The sequence below is a fragment of the Eubalaena glacialis genome, chromosome 2, assembly GCF_028564815.1.
Source record: "Eubalaena glacialis isolate mEubGla1 chromosome 2, mEubGla1.1.hap2.+ XY, whole genome shotgun sequence".
Lineage (NCBI taxonomy): Eukaryota > Metazoa > Chordata > Mammalia > Artiodactyla > Balaenidae > Eubalaena > Eubalaena glacialis.
This window is the reverse complement of record NC_083717.1, coordinates 60,911,627-60,928,216: the sequence shown is the minus strand read 5'-3', so window position 1 is coordinate 60,928,216 and position 16,590 is coordinate 60,911,627. Positions and strand designations below refer to the sequence as shown.

At 35.2% G+C, this 16,590-nt stretch overlaps 1 protein-coding gene across 7 annotated transcripts in view; it reads left to right on the top strand.

The window, feature by feature from the left end:
• PEAK1 (pseudopodium enriched atypical kinase 1) overlaps positions 1–16,590 on the top strand; it is a 310,952-nt gene that overhangs the window by 155,816 nt on the left and 138,546 nt on the right. For 6 of the 7 annotated variants that reach the window (XR_009699356.1, XM_061180028.1, XM_061180025.1 and 3 more), the window contains one exon: positions 8,888–9,051. The exons of the other annotated variant lie outside the window; for it this stretch is intronic. The gene's annotated coding sequence lies outside the window, so the exon portion shown is untranslated. The remainder of the gene's footprint in view (positions 1–8,887; positions 9,052–16,590) is intronic. 7 annotated transcript variants of the gene reach the window in all.

Genomic DNA, 16,590 nt, shown 5'->3' with positions numbered 1-16,590 from the left:
CTGGTGGCGCAGTGGTTAAGAATCCACCTGCCATTGCAGGGCACACGGGTTCGAGCCCTGGTCTGGGAAGATCCCACATGCCACAGAGCAGCTAAGCCCGTGCACCACAACTACTGAGCCTGAGCTCTAGAGCTCGCGAGCCACAACTACTGAGCCCACGAGCCACAACTACTGAAGCCCGCGTGCCTAGAGCCCGTGCTCCACAACAAGAGAAGCCACTGCAATGAGAAGCCCGTGCACTGCAACGAAGAGTAGCCCCCACTCGCTGCAACTAGAGAAAGCCTGTGCACAGCAACGAAGACCCAACACAGCCAAAAATAAATAAATAAATAACTTAATTTAAAAAAAATCATTCATAAATGGTCTCTTGTTCTTTTAATATTTGTAGAATCTTTAGTAACGTTTCCCCTTTCATTCCTAATATTGCTGATTTCTGTCTTTTCTCATTCAGTCTAGTTAGAGGTCTGTCAATTTCTTTTTCAAAGAACCTGTTTTTGGTTTCATTGATATTTATTTTTCAGTTATCTATTTCATTGGTTTCTATTCTTTGTTACTTTGTAACTATCTACTTATTTGGTTTAATTTCTAGCCTCTTACGATGGTAGCTTAGATAGTTGATTTTAGGTCTTTTCCATCTAATATATGCACAGAAGACTGTAAATTTCCTCAAAGCACCTTGTTAGCTGCATCAAAAATTTTGATAGGTTAGGTTTCATTTTCATTCATTTCAAAGTATTTTCTAATTTCCCTTGTGATTTCTGGCGCTTAGGTTATTTTAGAAGATGTTGTTAAATTTCTAAATGTTTGGGAATTTTCCACATATCGTTTTGGTTTTGATTTCTAATTTAATCCCACTGTGCGAAGGGAATATACTATGTGTAGTTTCAAATTTTTTAAATTTGTTAAGACTTATTCCTGGTTCAGCAGATGGGCTATCTTGGTAAGTGTTTCATGGGCAGTATAAAAGTTTATATTTTGCTCTTGTTGGTTGAAATATTCTATAAACATCAATTCAGTTGATAGTGCTGTTCGAGTCTTCTTTATCTTTGGTGGACTTTCAGTGTACCTGTTCTTTTCAGGTACTGAGGGAGGAGTGTTGATGTCTCCAACTGTTTTGGGTGCTTGTTCGTTTCTCCCCTCAGTTCTGTCAGTTTTTGTTTAATGTATTTTGTAGTTCTGGTATTACATATAATAATGTACATATAATATACATTTAGAATTATTCCATCTTTCAAATGAAGTGATCCCTTGATCATTATGAAATATCCCTCATCATCTCTGATACTATTTTTCTCTTGTCTTCTATCTTCTTTGATATAAATGTGACTATTTCTTAAGATTTTGGTTTGCATGGTATATCTTCTATCCTTTTATTTTTTAACTATTTCCTTATTTTAGTGTGAGATTCTCATAGCATATATTTGGTCTTGCTTTTTTAATCTGTCTTTTAATTGGAGTATTTAGATAATTTACATTTAATGTATATATTAATGTGGTTAGGTTTAAATCTACCATCTTTGCTGTTCATTTTCTATTAACCATTCCTTTGAATTAATTTTACTTTGGGATTCCATTTAATCTTCTCTATTGGTTTTTTTCCTTTATTCGCTTATTCTTTTTTCTACCTTTTTATTTACTTATTTTAGTGGTTGCTCTAGAATTTATAATATGCCTATTATTGCATTCTACTATCAAATAATTTTATACCATCTCATATAATGTAATACATTTATAACAGTATTCTTTCTTTGTCTCACAGTCATCTTTTTCTCTCTGAACTTCATTTTGACTAGATTATATTGCTGTGTCTTCAAGTTCACTGGTTTCTTTTTTTCTGCAGTGCTTATCTCATCCAGTGAAATTTTCATTTCAGATATTATATATATATTTTATCTCTAGAAGTTCTATTTGGTTCTTTTTGAAAATTCTCCATTTCTCTCTTCCCTGTGTTCCTGTTTTCATTTATATGGAGCATATTTATAACACCCCTTCAATGTCTTTGCCTCTTAATTCCACCATGTCTGTCATTTCTGGGTCTCTCTGTGTTGACAGATATTTTTCTGGTTATGGGCCACATTTTCCTACTTCTTTGTATGTCCAGTAATTTTTAATTAAATGTCAGGTATTTGTGAATTTTACGTGTTGAGTTCTTGATTTTGTGGTATTTCTTTAAAGTGTATTGGACTTTTTCCTAATAGGCATTTTAAATTGCATATTAGTTTGATCCTTTCTAGGCTTTCTAGGCTCCCAAGAACCTTTCAGGAGGGTCTAGAGGAACTTTTATTTTAGGGCTACTTTTCCCCTGCTTCTGCACGTGGCCCTTCTGGGGTCATTACTGATAGCCTTGTATATTCAGTGAGGTTTTTTCCCCTCTTGCTGGAGGGAACTTGTTGAAATATTGGCCCCATGTCAGCTCTGTGAATCCTTTGTCTTAGAACTCCCTGGTAATTTTTTTCCTAAGAAGTTCTTCTTGGCTGGTCTCAAGAAATTTACCCTTCTCATGTACAGGTTTTTATTTAGCTAAGTACTCAAGGGAACCCTCATTTAAATTACTGGAACACTTTCACTGCTCTCTGGAACACTACCCCATAAATTCTAGCTACCTTGGCCTCCTTGTACTTTTTTCTCTATCTCCTCACGTCAACAAGATTGCCAGACTCTATTTGGGTTCTTCCTCCTGTACTGGAGTAGTAAATTGCTTCCTGTCTGAGAGCCTTGGGTGATGGTAGGGCTCGCCTTATTTGTTTCCCTTTTCTCAGGGACCACAGTCCTGTACTGCCAGTGTCTGAAAATAGTCCTCTCCTATATTTTATACGGTGTTCTAGTTGTTCGCAGTGAGAGGATTACTCTGGACTTTTTATCCCCTCATGCCCTCAGAAGCAGAAGTTGAATCATTCTAGAATGAGTTTTAATGCTAACACCTTTACAAAATTGTGAAGCTCTCAAGCAGTTATTTTTTACATAACTTTTAACCATTTATTCACTTTTTCCTCAGTATTGTTATAAATGATCTTGTATCGACTGTAGGAACTATTATTTATTTTTCAATTCAGGGAGCCCATTACAAACTTTAAATCAGAAGCTGACCCAAAGAAAATGATTTATCATACCTAAGAAAAATCACAAATCAGGAAAATGGATTTTCGAGTATACAAAAATTCTCTCAGTATTATGGAATAGTCATTTTAAATATAAAATTATTATTTAATATTTCATTAGAAACATGAAAGACTTGGAATGAAATACTTGGAGATAAGGACTAAAATGAACCATTTGATCTAGTGTTAAAATATAAGTCCTATCATTTTAGAGCATAACCATGTGAGTGTATGTACTTTATATCAGGAACCGGCAAATGTTATCTGGAAAGGGCCAGATAGTGTATATTTTAGACTTTGTGGGCCATACAGTCCTTGTTGCACCCACTCAGCTAATCCTTTGTAGTACAAAAGCAGCCTTAGATGATACATTTTTAAATGTGCTAGCTGTGTTCTGATAAAACTTTATCTATAGAAAATGAAATTTGAATTTCATATAATTTTTATGCCCCAAAATATTTTTCTTCTTTTGATCTTTTTTTCCTGCTATTTAAAAATGTAAGAACTACATTCTTACCTTTCAGGTCATACATAAACAGGTGGCTGGTCAGACTTGGCCCCTGGGTCACAGTTTGACAGTCCCTGCTCTATGTGAATAAAAAGCTCCCAAGTAAGCGGTAGGATTCCTGTCGGACTGTTGTGTTTTCATTCTAAGTAATGTTTTTACTTAGGGAACTAAATAAATAGTTCCCTACTATTAAATTAAATAGCAAAGTCAATAAGATCACACAGTACTGAGCCTATAGGGCTTTGATAGATTTTAAAATGTCAAAGGTTATATCAGAGGTTCCTCAGTTAATGGGGAATTGGGGCTAATGTCCAGTTTATCTTACTCTCAGACTGGCACCTTTTCTCTTTTTAATTATGCAAGGTTAAATTCCTTCCTTCCTATTTTGTTTCAATATGCCTATCTTATTAATGTTTAAAAATTAGCATATATGTATCCTAAATTTATTTATTTTGTGATGAAGTTGCCCTGGTACTCATAAACAAAATGTTCCCCCCCCCCCACCAGCATTATATCATTTTTAACTTCATGCTGTCTCCACTTACAGGATCTAGGGATTTTTCTTCTTAGTTCACAATTTTGAGAATACAGCCTCTTCTCTTCATCATCTTTGCTTCTGTATTGTCTTCTACATAACCCTGTTAGCCAGTTAGAACACAAAACACATTTCAAAGCATATTCTCTTTTTTCTACCTGTTGTAGCTTAGCATACTAGTCAGGCCCCTCTTAGAATACTCAGAATTTGTCTACTATGTACAGCAGTGTCGATATATATAGTCTATGATTTTGTTTGGTGTTATGTTCATACAGTTAACTCGAGCCACACTTGAATGATTATGTAGTTTGTATTCTATAATCATAAGTGTATTTTCCTTCCTTAAGGTATATAATTGAAGTTGTTCTTTGGCAATACGCAATATCCAGTGCTGTGGAAGTTCTAGAAGAGAGGGCTTGAATTTAGGTATATGTTGCTGTTGCCTCAGTGAGTGGGTAGTAACATAGCTGCATATAGTCATTCATTCAGGGGATACTTTTCCTGCCTACATGTCTTCATGATGTTTTCCCAACAGACTAGTACACCATCCAGGAAAAAAACAAACAGAAAACAAAAAACAAAAAAAACCCAGGCAATTTATTTCTTTTTACATGCGGAGAGAGAATAACCTTTGTTTTCAAATATAAAATAAAAATAAGGATTGGTTCTGAAAGAAGCTATGAAGTAATAGAAAATCATCATCCAAAGAGAATTTGCATAGTTAGTTTAAAAAATGTTAAGAATTTTTAAGAATTGTTACTTTATTGTTGTCATTACATAGGAGTTAATAAATAGTTTAAAATCTGGCCAATTTTCACGTATGTTTTGAGGGGTATGGTACTTAAGAGATTTTTTTCACAAATTTTATTATTTTGATAATTTAGAAACTTTTCCCCATGAGTATTATAAGCTTATTCCTATCTTAATGACGTGTATGCCCTACGTCTGGAAGATGCTTCCCCTAAACTTTTCCATTTCTGGCTCATTTCAACTTGAACATCATCTCTTCAGAGGGCCTTCCTTGATACACTGTCTAAAACAACACCTCCACCTTCCCAGTCTCTAACACCCAGGTTTATTTTCTTTAAAGCGCTTATCACCATCTGAAGTTAGTTTATTTATTTGTCTCTTTCTGTATTAAAACGTAAGCTCTCTGAGGTGAGAGATCTTGCCTTCCCTATTATCTGTCTATCTGTACTACTCAGAACATTTCCTTTCATATAGTAGGCCTTAAGTATGTAATTTATATGTGGCTGGAAGGATGGATAATTGAAAGTATGTCTAATGCATGATCTGTAGGAATATTTGATAGGCTCACATGTATTGTGAGTCACCAAGAAAGAATACAGTGAGTAACTTTACCCAAATTTATTTCACTGTAGAACTACTTTTTCTTTAAGCATTTAGCTGTATTAGACTTCCACAGAAGACATTTTGGAAATGTGACAGATGTACTGATATATTTAATTTTTTTTTCTTTTTATATTATAATAATTTCAAACTTACATGCAAATTGTAAGAATAGTACAGATGATTTTTCCTAAATCACTTGAGTGTAAGTTGCTGACATTATACTGCATCACCTCTGAATTCTTTAGAGTGCATTTCCTACGAAGACATTCTGCCACGTAACCAGGATAAAATAATCACAATCAGGAATTCAGTGTTGATAGGTTACTACCATCTAACCTACAACCCTGTTCAAGTCATGCCAGTTGTTCTGGAATTCAGTGGTGAGCACCCCTAGGAAGGAGGGAGGCACAGAGTAGGCAGCCTCAAAATCTGCATGTCTTTCCTTTCATATCTTTGATCACTAAGTTCACATGTGTAGAGGAGACTCCATAGAGCCTAGTGGAAAGTAATAGCTGACATGGGAAGTTGTTGAGGTGATATTTCAGATTTGGAGTTTGAGTTCTACCAAACACATCAGAATAAAGCATTCAGAAAAAGACTATTTTGGGGACTGAGAGGAAAGGAACGCAGGGTGGATTATGGGAGGATAATCACTGCCTTAGGAAAGAGTAAGGAGATGTAGGTTCTCTTTTCAGTTTTTCCACTAACCAACACTTACCCATGGGAAATCATTTCACTTCTCTATCACTAAGTACTTTTCTAGGTTATCAGTATTTGTATATCCATAAGTTCAATTTCTTTTCATATTCAAATTTCAAAATAAAATAGGCATTAATTGCATTTTTCTTCTTTAAAGACTTACAATGGAAAGAAGACTAATTTTGCCACTCTTTATGTGATACTGGGCATCATCATTTCATCTATATATTGGTGATATATATATATTTTTTCTTGGTAATATTTTCCTACATGCTGCTCATCATTGTTATGTACCACATGAAGTGGTGGATTTAAGCAGTGTAAGAACATTGGGTATTGTTTTCATCATGAATAACCCAGCTGTGTCAGAGTTAGATATTGTTTGATGTTGCACAAACAAAAACGTCCTTTTTAAAATGCTTTTTTGTTGTCTTAAAATTTATTGAGAGGTTCAATTCTACAGTATGTAAGCACAGTCAGGAATCATTTAAAAGTGATCGGGCTTCCCTGGTGGCGCAGTGGTTGAGAGTCTGCCTGCCAATGCAGGGGACGCGGGTTCGCGCCCTGGTCTGGGAGGATCCCATATGCCGCGGAGCAACTGGGCCCGTGAGCCACAATTACTGAGCCTGCGCGTCTGGAGCCTGTGCTCCCCGCAACAAGAGAGGCCGCGACGGTGAAAGGCCCGCGCACCGCGATGAAGAGTGGCCCCGCTTGCCACAACTGGAGAAAGCCCTTGCACAGAAACGAAGACCCAACACAGCCAAAAATAAATAAATAAATAAATAAAATGCTGGCTTAACTCCAAAAAAAAAAAAAAAGTTAAAAGTGATCACATTGAAGACCATAATTCAAAGAGTCATGTACCACAATGTTCATTGCAGCTCTATTTACAATAGTCAGGACATGGAAGCAAACCTAAATGTCCATCGACAGATGAATGGATAAAGAAGATGTGGCACATATATACAATGGAATATTACTCAGCCATAAAAAGAAACGAAATTGTTATTTGTAGTGAGGTGGATAGACCTAGAGTCTGTGATACAGAGTGAAGTAAGTCAGAAAGAGGAAAACAAATACTGTATGCTAACACATATATATGGAATCTAAAAAAAAAGAAAAAAAGTGCTTCTGAAGAATTTCGGGGCAGGACAGGAATAAAGACGCAGACGTAGAGAATGGACTTGAGGACACGGGGAGGGGGAAGGGTAAGCTGGGACGAAGTGAGAGAGTGGCACAGGCATATATACACTACCAAATGTAAAATAGATAGCTAGTGGGAAGCAGCTGCATAGCACAGGGAGATCAGCTCTGTGCTTTGTGACCACCTAGAGGGGTGGGATAGGGAGGGTGGGAAGGAGACGCAAGAGGGAGGAGTTATGGGGATATATGTATATGTATAGCTGATTCACTTTGTTATAAAGCAGAAACTAACAACAACAAAAAATAATTCCAGGAGAGAGAAAGAACTGAGGTGAGGGACAGATGAAGATGAATGGCAAAATGTTGATAACTGTTAAAGCTGAGTGATGGGTATGTGGGTTCATCATTCTCTTTACTTTTGTATATGTATTTGAAAATTCCCATATTAAAAAGTTAAAATAGCGATCACATTATCTTTTTCTTTCTTCTTAACTTTTCCAATTATTTTCCTTGTATTTGGTGTTATAGAGAAAACAAATTAGGGGTTGGGCCAGTTTAAACATGCATGTAGTTGGTGCTCAGGAGTCAGAAATAGATAGGAATTTATTAATTTAAACTTTTTTTATTGGAGTATAGTTGCTTTACTATGTTGTGTTAGTTTCTGCTGTACAGCAAAGTGAATCAGCTATACCTATACATATATCCCCTCCTTTTTGGATTTCCTTTCCATTTAGGTCACCACAGAGGATTAAGTTGAGTTCCCTGTGCTATATAGTAGGTTCTCATTAGTTATCTATTTTATACATAGTAGTGTATATATGTCAATCCCAGTCTCCCAACATCCCACCCCCCCTTCCTCCATTGGTGTCCGTATGTTTGTTCTCTACATCTATGTCTCTATTTCTGCTTTGCAAATAGGTTCATCTTTACCATTTTTCTAGATTCCACATATATGTGTTAATATTCAACATTTGTTTTTCTCTTTCTGACTTACTTCACTCTGTATGACAGTCTCTAGATCCATCCATGTCTCTGCAAATTGATGTTTTGTATACCAAATTATAAATATATTTTATACTTAAGCCTAAAGTAAAACTGCAAAGTGGCTAGAGAAACTTTTGCAATTGGAGATGTCTACTTTCATATTTAACACAGGCTATATCAAAGTTGGAAATCGTGACTGTTAGAATTGGATTTTTATAAAGGTGAAATAGAGTTTAATGTTTCTTATTCTTATATTTCTAGCCAAAAAAAGAAATATACAAGGACAATCAGATGAAGTCTTAGAAAGCCTCAAGTGCATCAGTGCTAGCTAGTTTGATTCCTATAAGTTACTTGGTTCTTAGGTACGGCATGGATAGTTCTTGAGTGTGTAAGATTCTATCCATGTCTCTTCCTAAGTAAGGAAGTTACTTCTTAAATGAATAAGTCTAATTTTGACTGTTGAGTGAGTGTGAAATTAAGAATATCCTAAAGGAAAGAAAATGTCCAATATATTTAAAACTAGTTTACTTCTCCAGTTTAGCTCTATTTTTTGTTGTTCTCTTGCAGTAAACATTGCTATCTTCAGAAAATAAGTTAAGGAATGAGAGGCAAGGAAGAAAGGACATTCATCTTGGAAGGACCCAAAGCACTTTGAAATTTAAATGAATGTAATGATAGCTGCTAAAACCGCCTTTGTCACCAAAATGGATGAAGTACTTCAAATTTAAATGGTAACCACATTTCTCATATCATGTTACTTTTCCACCAAGAACTTTAGATGACTTGAAAGGTTTTATTTTTAAGTTTAAATATTTACCTTACAAATACCAAAGTGTAGATAAAGCTGATAATTTTATAACTTATTTAGCATAGTCAGGATTTTATTTTGCCTCTTAATGCTTGACCCTGATATTAGCCAAAAGAAATGTTGCTTTTTCCCAGGTTATGAACTTCTTAACATAGAAACAGGTAAGCTTATTTGAGTAAGAATATGGCATAGTACTAGTATACTTATAGGTCCGTCCTTTACCAGATATTTTTTCCTTTCATAGAAATAACCCAGGCAACGTAAATGGTGGTATCCTATCACACATGCAAATGTTTTTTAGTTTTGTTTTCTGAACCTTATTTCATATTATTTTTTAGTTTCCTTATGTGACATCTGGTCTCTTGATCTTTTTCCTTTCATATCTGACATCTTATTTTAATTTAATCTTTATTTTATCCTCTGCCCCTGTTTCTTAGGAATTTAGGTTTATAAAAGATACAAGGTTTTAAGTCTTTATGTCATTAAAAAAAAAAAGACACAAGGATCCAAAAGAGAAAAGGAGAGAGAAATTTGAAAAGATTATAAAATTATTCCTTATTGTGAAATTGCAATGACTGTTATATTTTAAGTAGAGTGGAAAGCAATTATAGAAAGACTTAAAGATTCTTTGTCAGTCTTAAATCTCCTTGATCTTAGGCCAGAATTGTTTCAATACATGTTTTGTAAAGACTCAAATGTTTGCAATTTTTTAATCACATCCTAGTGAAGAATTAGAACTTTTATTCATTGGAAGTCTATTAATTTGATTTTGAGGTATAATCATTTGTTTGCTTGAGTCAGTGTGTCTTGGTAGTGAGTGGGTGTAATTGAGTACAACTACGTCCTTGCTGTGAAATCAGGGCATGTGAAAAATCAGTCAAATACAGTATCAATTACTAGTCCTAATGATTCTAAGGAATGCAGGACCTATTATTTCAAGAAAATGATTTAAATTGGCAAGTGTAACCCATGATAAGTAGTATGTAAGGAATGAATGTTCTAATCACTCTTCCCTGTGTTAACATTAACCTGGATAGAAAATACCTTAACATTGATTTTTTGAAAAAAATTGTCCAATTATTGGTTAAACTTCTACTTATGGCATAATTAGAACTTTCCGTGTTCTTGTCACTACCAACCATGTACCAGCATGTGGCCTTTTAAAAATGTCCAGCAAATTCTTTCTAGTCCTGAACCATTAAAAAATTAAAGTTGAAGAAAGTAACTTTTGAAACACAGCAGAAATTTAAGTGCTGAATGTTCACTCATACAAGCACGATAATACGCAGAAAGTCCCTGGGGGATTCCCTGGCACTCCAGTGGTTAAGACTCTGCGCTTTCACTGCCCTGGGCCCGGGTTCGATCCCTGATCAGGGAACTAAGATCCCACAAGCCACGTGGTGTGGCCAAAAAAAAAGAAAAAAAGAAAGTCACCAAACGTCCCTGTCTTCTCCATTAATGATCTAAATTTTCTTTACCCGTTTGATTATGTTTGATTCTATAGTCTCATATAACCACAGGTTCATTAATGAACCAAAAACAAAGAACATTATCAAAATTTTTATCATGATACTTTTACCACTCCTTATCAAACTCTTAATTCCATTTAAATTCATCTCTCAGTGATTTTTGGTAACCATGGATAGGATCATTGAAATCCACAGGCAGTGGATTTTTTTAATCATTAATTTCCACTTTTTTTAACTACCAAATTTGTTTTTAGGATCATAATATTAACAAGGAACAGATTAAATTAGAACTTGACCTCTCTACAAAATAAAACAAAAGAATTGCCTTGATTCTCCCATCAAGTCCAGTTCAGAGGTCATGTAATTCACCTACATGAGACCACCTGAATTACATATTATTTAATTTTTCTGGCCCCATCTAAGCTGGGTGCCTCCAAAACTCCCAAATCTACTGTGGCTTTTGATGAAGGAATGGAATCAGACTTCTGATTGTGCAACTGACAGAATTTCTAATTTGTACAATTAGAAATTCACATTTCTAACTGTGCAAACTATCATGGCCACTTTGAAGAGGCTGAAATTTAAAAGATGGTGTTCTAGCTATGTTAAAGTTGAGCCAAACACCCAGTTTTATCTAAGTTCAGTTCATTAGCTTAAAATTATGGTTCTTGGGAGTAAGGGAAGTATATACTTGCAGACAGTAAGACCACTCTAAACAATGTATCTATCAGGAATCTTAAAATTCATAAAGCTTGATAGGCTCCATTTAGTACAACTGTCCTTATGGAGGGAAGCCTAGGAGTAATTTGCCCAGACAAAAAGGAATTAAAAATAATAGTAATTAATGTGTACTGAGTGATTACCATATGCCAAGCATTCGGATTTGTGCTTAATATGCATTATCTGAAGCTTCACTGCTCTATTTGACATAGGTCCTATTATTAAATATCTCCATCTTACTTACGAGGAAACACATTCTCAAAGAAGTTATGTAAATTGCCCTACATCAAGTTGCTAGTTCAAGGTAGAGCCAGGTCTATCTGACTCCATGACCTGAGCTCTTAACCAGGAGTTTATTCTAGTTTACAAACATTCAATACTTCACAACTTCAACTTGTGAAGTTTTTATTTACCTAGTGGCAGATAAGGAGAGGTCTTTTTTTTTTTTTTTTAAAGGGAGAGGTCTTATTAGCAGCATTCTCATTTCAGCTTTGTAAAATTATGTTCCCTTTAGATACATAGTATTTTTCTTTTGCAACATCAGTTTTATTTTGTCAATAATTTATCATTGTTTTGATTATGTTCTTAAAGTGTTAGTTATTATTTAATGGAAAAGACAACTTAATCTACTAAGTAAAGGTTAAATTACTTGAAGATGATATCATTAGACCCGCGTTTTATCTGAGATACAGAAGACAGAGAAAGATAGGAGACATGGGTGAGGAAAAAATGCAAAACTGACCTCTTTACTCAGCTGTCCTTCCTTAAAGTCTTATTTGCCTTTCTCTTTATCCCAAGAAAATTCTTCCTTGTTTTTCAGTCTCAGTAACTGATACTGTTACTAAAAACTAAAATAGTAATGAATCTGGAAACCAGTTTGTCTTTTTTTTTTTTAATTTTATTTATTTATTTATGGCTGTGTTGGATCTTCGTTTCTGTGCAAGGGCTTTCTCTAGTTGTGGCAAGCGGGGGCCACTCTTCATCGCGGTGCGCGGGCCTCTCACTATCGCGGCCTCTCTTGTTGCGGAGCACAGGCTCCAGACGCGCAGGCTCAGTAATTGTGGCTCACGGGCCCATTTGCTCCGTGGCATGTGGGATCTTCCCGGACCAGGGCTCGAACCCGTGTCCCCTGCATTGGCAGGCAGATTCTCAACCACTGCGCCACCAGGGAAGCCCCAGTTTGTCTTTTTTTAAATTTTTATCTTATATTGGAGCACAGTTGATTAACAATGTTGTGTTAGTTTCAGGTGTACAATAAAGTGATTCAGTTACGCATATACACGTATCTATTCTTTTTCAAATTCTTTTCCCATTTAGGTTATTATGGAATATTGATCAGAGTTTCCTGTGCTATGGCTATACAGTAGGTCCTTGTTGGTTATCTATTTTAAATATAGTAGTGGCGTAAATTTTCTGTTAAATTTATATACAGTCCTTTTCAAATAGGTACTTCTTATCCTAATGGTAGAAAACTAAGTACATTAACCTATTATCAAAGTTCAAGATGGTAAAACTTATCATCAAGACTCAACATATTAAAGATATCAGTTCTCCCTAATTTGATATATAGGCTTAACTCAATTCCTAAAATCCTGGCAAGATTTTAAAATTTATGTGGAAAGGGAAATAAATTAGAACAGCTAAAACGATTTTGAAAAAGAAGAATAAAATGGAAGGAACCACTCCACCTGATTGCAAAACTTATATAGCCACAATACTCAAGACTGGTATTGGCAGTAGGATAGACACATAAATCTATAACAGAATAGATAACCCCACACAAGTATAGCCAGCTAATTTTTTTTTTTAACAAAAGTGTAAAGGCAATTCAATGGAGAATGGATTGTCTTTTCATCAAATAGTGCAGAACAATTGAATATTCATTGGGGGGGGAAAAGAGAACCTCAGCCTAAGTCTCACACCTTATACAAAAATTAACTCAAAGTGGATCATAGATTTAAATGTAAAACTATAAAACTTTTTAGAAGTTTTATGTGGGAGAAAATCTTTAGGATCTGGGGCTTAGTGAAGAGTAGTTAGATAGGACAGCAAAGCAAAATCTATAAAAGAAAGAAAAATAGGTAAGTTGGACTTGATCAAAATTTAAAATTTTACTCTGTAGAAGACCCAGTTAAAAGGATGAGAAGACAAAACAGTCATATGTAGAATACTTAAAGTACTCTCAAACTCAACAGTTAAAACAATCAATTAAAAAATGGGCAAAAGACATGAAGAAATATCTTAATAGCATTGGCAGATAAGCATATTGAAAAGATGTTCAACATCACTTGCTATTAGGGAAATGAAAATTAATGCCATGATGAGTTATCACTATACACTTGTTAGAATAGCTAAAATAAAAAATAGCAATACCAAATGCTGGTGAGGATGCAGAGAAACTAGATCTTTCATATATTGCTGGTAGAATATAAAATGGTACAGACACTGGAAAATAATTTGATAGTTTCTTTAAAAACTTACCGTATGACACAGCAATCCCACTCTTGGGCATTAAACCCAGTAAAATGGAAACTTATATCCACACGAAAACATGTGCATTGTTTTTCATACCAGCTTTATTTGTACTAGCCACAGATTGTACCAACCAACGTGTTCTACAATAGGTAAACGGGTAAACAAACTGTGGTACATCCATACCATGGAATATGATATCAGTAATAAAAAGGAATGATCTACTGATATACACCACAGCTGGGATGGATCTCAAGAACATTATGCTGAATGAAAAAAGCCAGTCTCAAAAAGTCACATAATATATTATTCCATTTATATGACATTCTCAAAATGACAAAATTATGATGATGGAGAACAAGACAGTTGTTGCCAGGGGTTTGGGAAGGTTGAGGGGTAGGTGGATGGGTGTGACTGTAAAGAGATAGCACCAAGGGATATCTTTGCAGTGAAGGGATAGTCTATCTTGATTGTGGTGATAGCTAGAGTAATCTACATGTGTCATAAAGTGACAGTGAATACACATACATTGTACCCGTGTCAATTTCCTGGTTTTGATATTGTATTGTATTTATACAAGATGTGACTATTGGGGCAAACTTGTTTAATGTAAATGAGGCTTCTCAGTACTATCTTTGCAACTTCCTGTGAATCTTCAATTTCAAAATAAAACGTTTAAAAAAATAACCCTATTATAATTAATAAGTATGGTCCAAAATATTCAGTCCTGTAAAATGCAAAGTCATGTTACTTCTGAATTAATGAAATGACTAGGGTGAGCTACACTAGTACCTGGTTAGAAGTTCTGAGGGTGCAGCTTTGAGCTCCAAATTCCCCCCATCGCATCTGGTGGCAGTTGTCTGCTTTGGCTTAAATATTGTCAAGGGCATTTCTAGGTCTTGTGGCTGGTTGGCAGACTCCCAGGACACTCCCATTGATTCCAAGAATCTCCCAGTTAACAACTATTTCAGGAGCCAAATCTGGGGAGATTGATCCAAGAAAGAACTACGGGTGCTGAGATCTACCCTCCTGCTTCCTTGGGTTCCTGGGAGGGATTACTGGCTATTTTCCACCAAGTTCTCTCTCCCCTCCATGTTATCACACTATCCCTCTTCCACCTTAGAAACTGTAGCCAGCCTCATTTGAGAACAACGGTTGAATGAACTGTTGCAGCCAACTGAATATTATCCAAATATATATGATAAAATGTTTTCACTTCCTTGTAACAGTTTTTCAGGTCAAGGTTTAGTGTATCTTAAGTTTCTGATATTTTGCTTAAGTAAGAAGAGTGTTTCATGTTCTTTGTAAAAAGCTGTGTAGTGTGAGGAAAAGCAAAAGGAGAACAAGAAAAGTTATGTCATCCTTGCTTTTTAAGCTAAGAGCATAAAATTTGAAATGATCTTGTGGATTCTTTTGGAAAGAATATTAAGTGATCGTCTGGGTTATACCCCTACCTTCTAGTGGCACGATCAACTGACCTGAATGATGGAGTGAACTTCATGCCATTTTACATACTGATTCATTCATTCATTCATCATTTACTTGGGGAAAACAATATTTGCAATAGGTAAAAAATTTTAACTTTGTGCTAACATAGGTTTAAGTGGTTTGTGTATATTATGTCTCTCTTGGCTGTAAACATGTCACTGTGGAAGGTTCAGGGGATACAAAGAAGGGTAGCGTGCAGGTCCCGTCATCAGTGGCTCACCATCTAACAGAACAGGCAACATATAAATGGAAAGATAGTGTATCAAGTGCTTAATGGGAGTGTGAGAACAGAGCTGTGACGGTGCTTTTTCCTCCTCAGGAAGGGTGAGGGAAGGCTTCCCAAAGCACGAAGGTATCCTATGTACTGAGTGTTACTGGATAAATAGGATTTTACTGCCAGGGAACAAGCTAGAGGAAAAAAGTATTCCTATTCTAGGCAAAAGGAATAACATGTGCAGAGATATACTTACCTCCTCTAGGGGAAAAAGAGTTACAGACTTTTAAAGTTGAAGAGGTTATCCAAGATATTTTACTTCAACATCCTTGCTTTACATAAAATTAAATGGAAGCTCTTGGAGGCAAATCTACTTGCCCAATATTACTTAGAAATTACAGTATCACTTTAAGTATTCTTTCAGACTTATGTAGTTCAAAATGTATTTTGGTCAGCTATAACTCTATTCCAAGAAAGAAGGTTCTTCCTCATGTTTTCTGTGTTTATAAATCTGCTTTACTTCCAGGCTAAAATGTAATTAGGTGTTATTTCTATTTCTGTTAAAATTTTTTTATTATGTAATTCCATGAATTCAGAAAAATTCAGAATCATATAACAAACATCTGTTATCTTACCACCAAGAATTAATTGAATGCTAACATTTTGTCATTTTTGCTAAAAGAGACAAAACAATTTAGGAATGTTTGAAGTCCTCTTTGTATCTCTCTCCAATCTCATTCCTAGCCTCCTTCTCCAGAGAAAATGCTATATGAGGTTGGTGAATATATATTCTTATGTAAGTACTCATAAACAATATGAAGTATAAATGATGATATACTAGATGTACATTCTGCATCTTTCATTGATGTGTGATATTTATTTAAATGTATTTTTTCATATGAGCTCAAAATAAAATATAGCATAGATGAGTAGGCAACATACTCTAGTCAATAGTGCAGATTTGCTGTTGTGTTGTGACTTTGTCCTCTTGTGTTTTCTTCTTGGTACCTAAAGTGCCACCGTCTTCTTGTTAATTCTGCACTGTGTTTTGAAAGAATGTAATTCTTTCATTCTGTAGGTTTTCAAATGTATTTTTAAG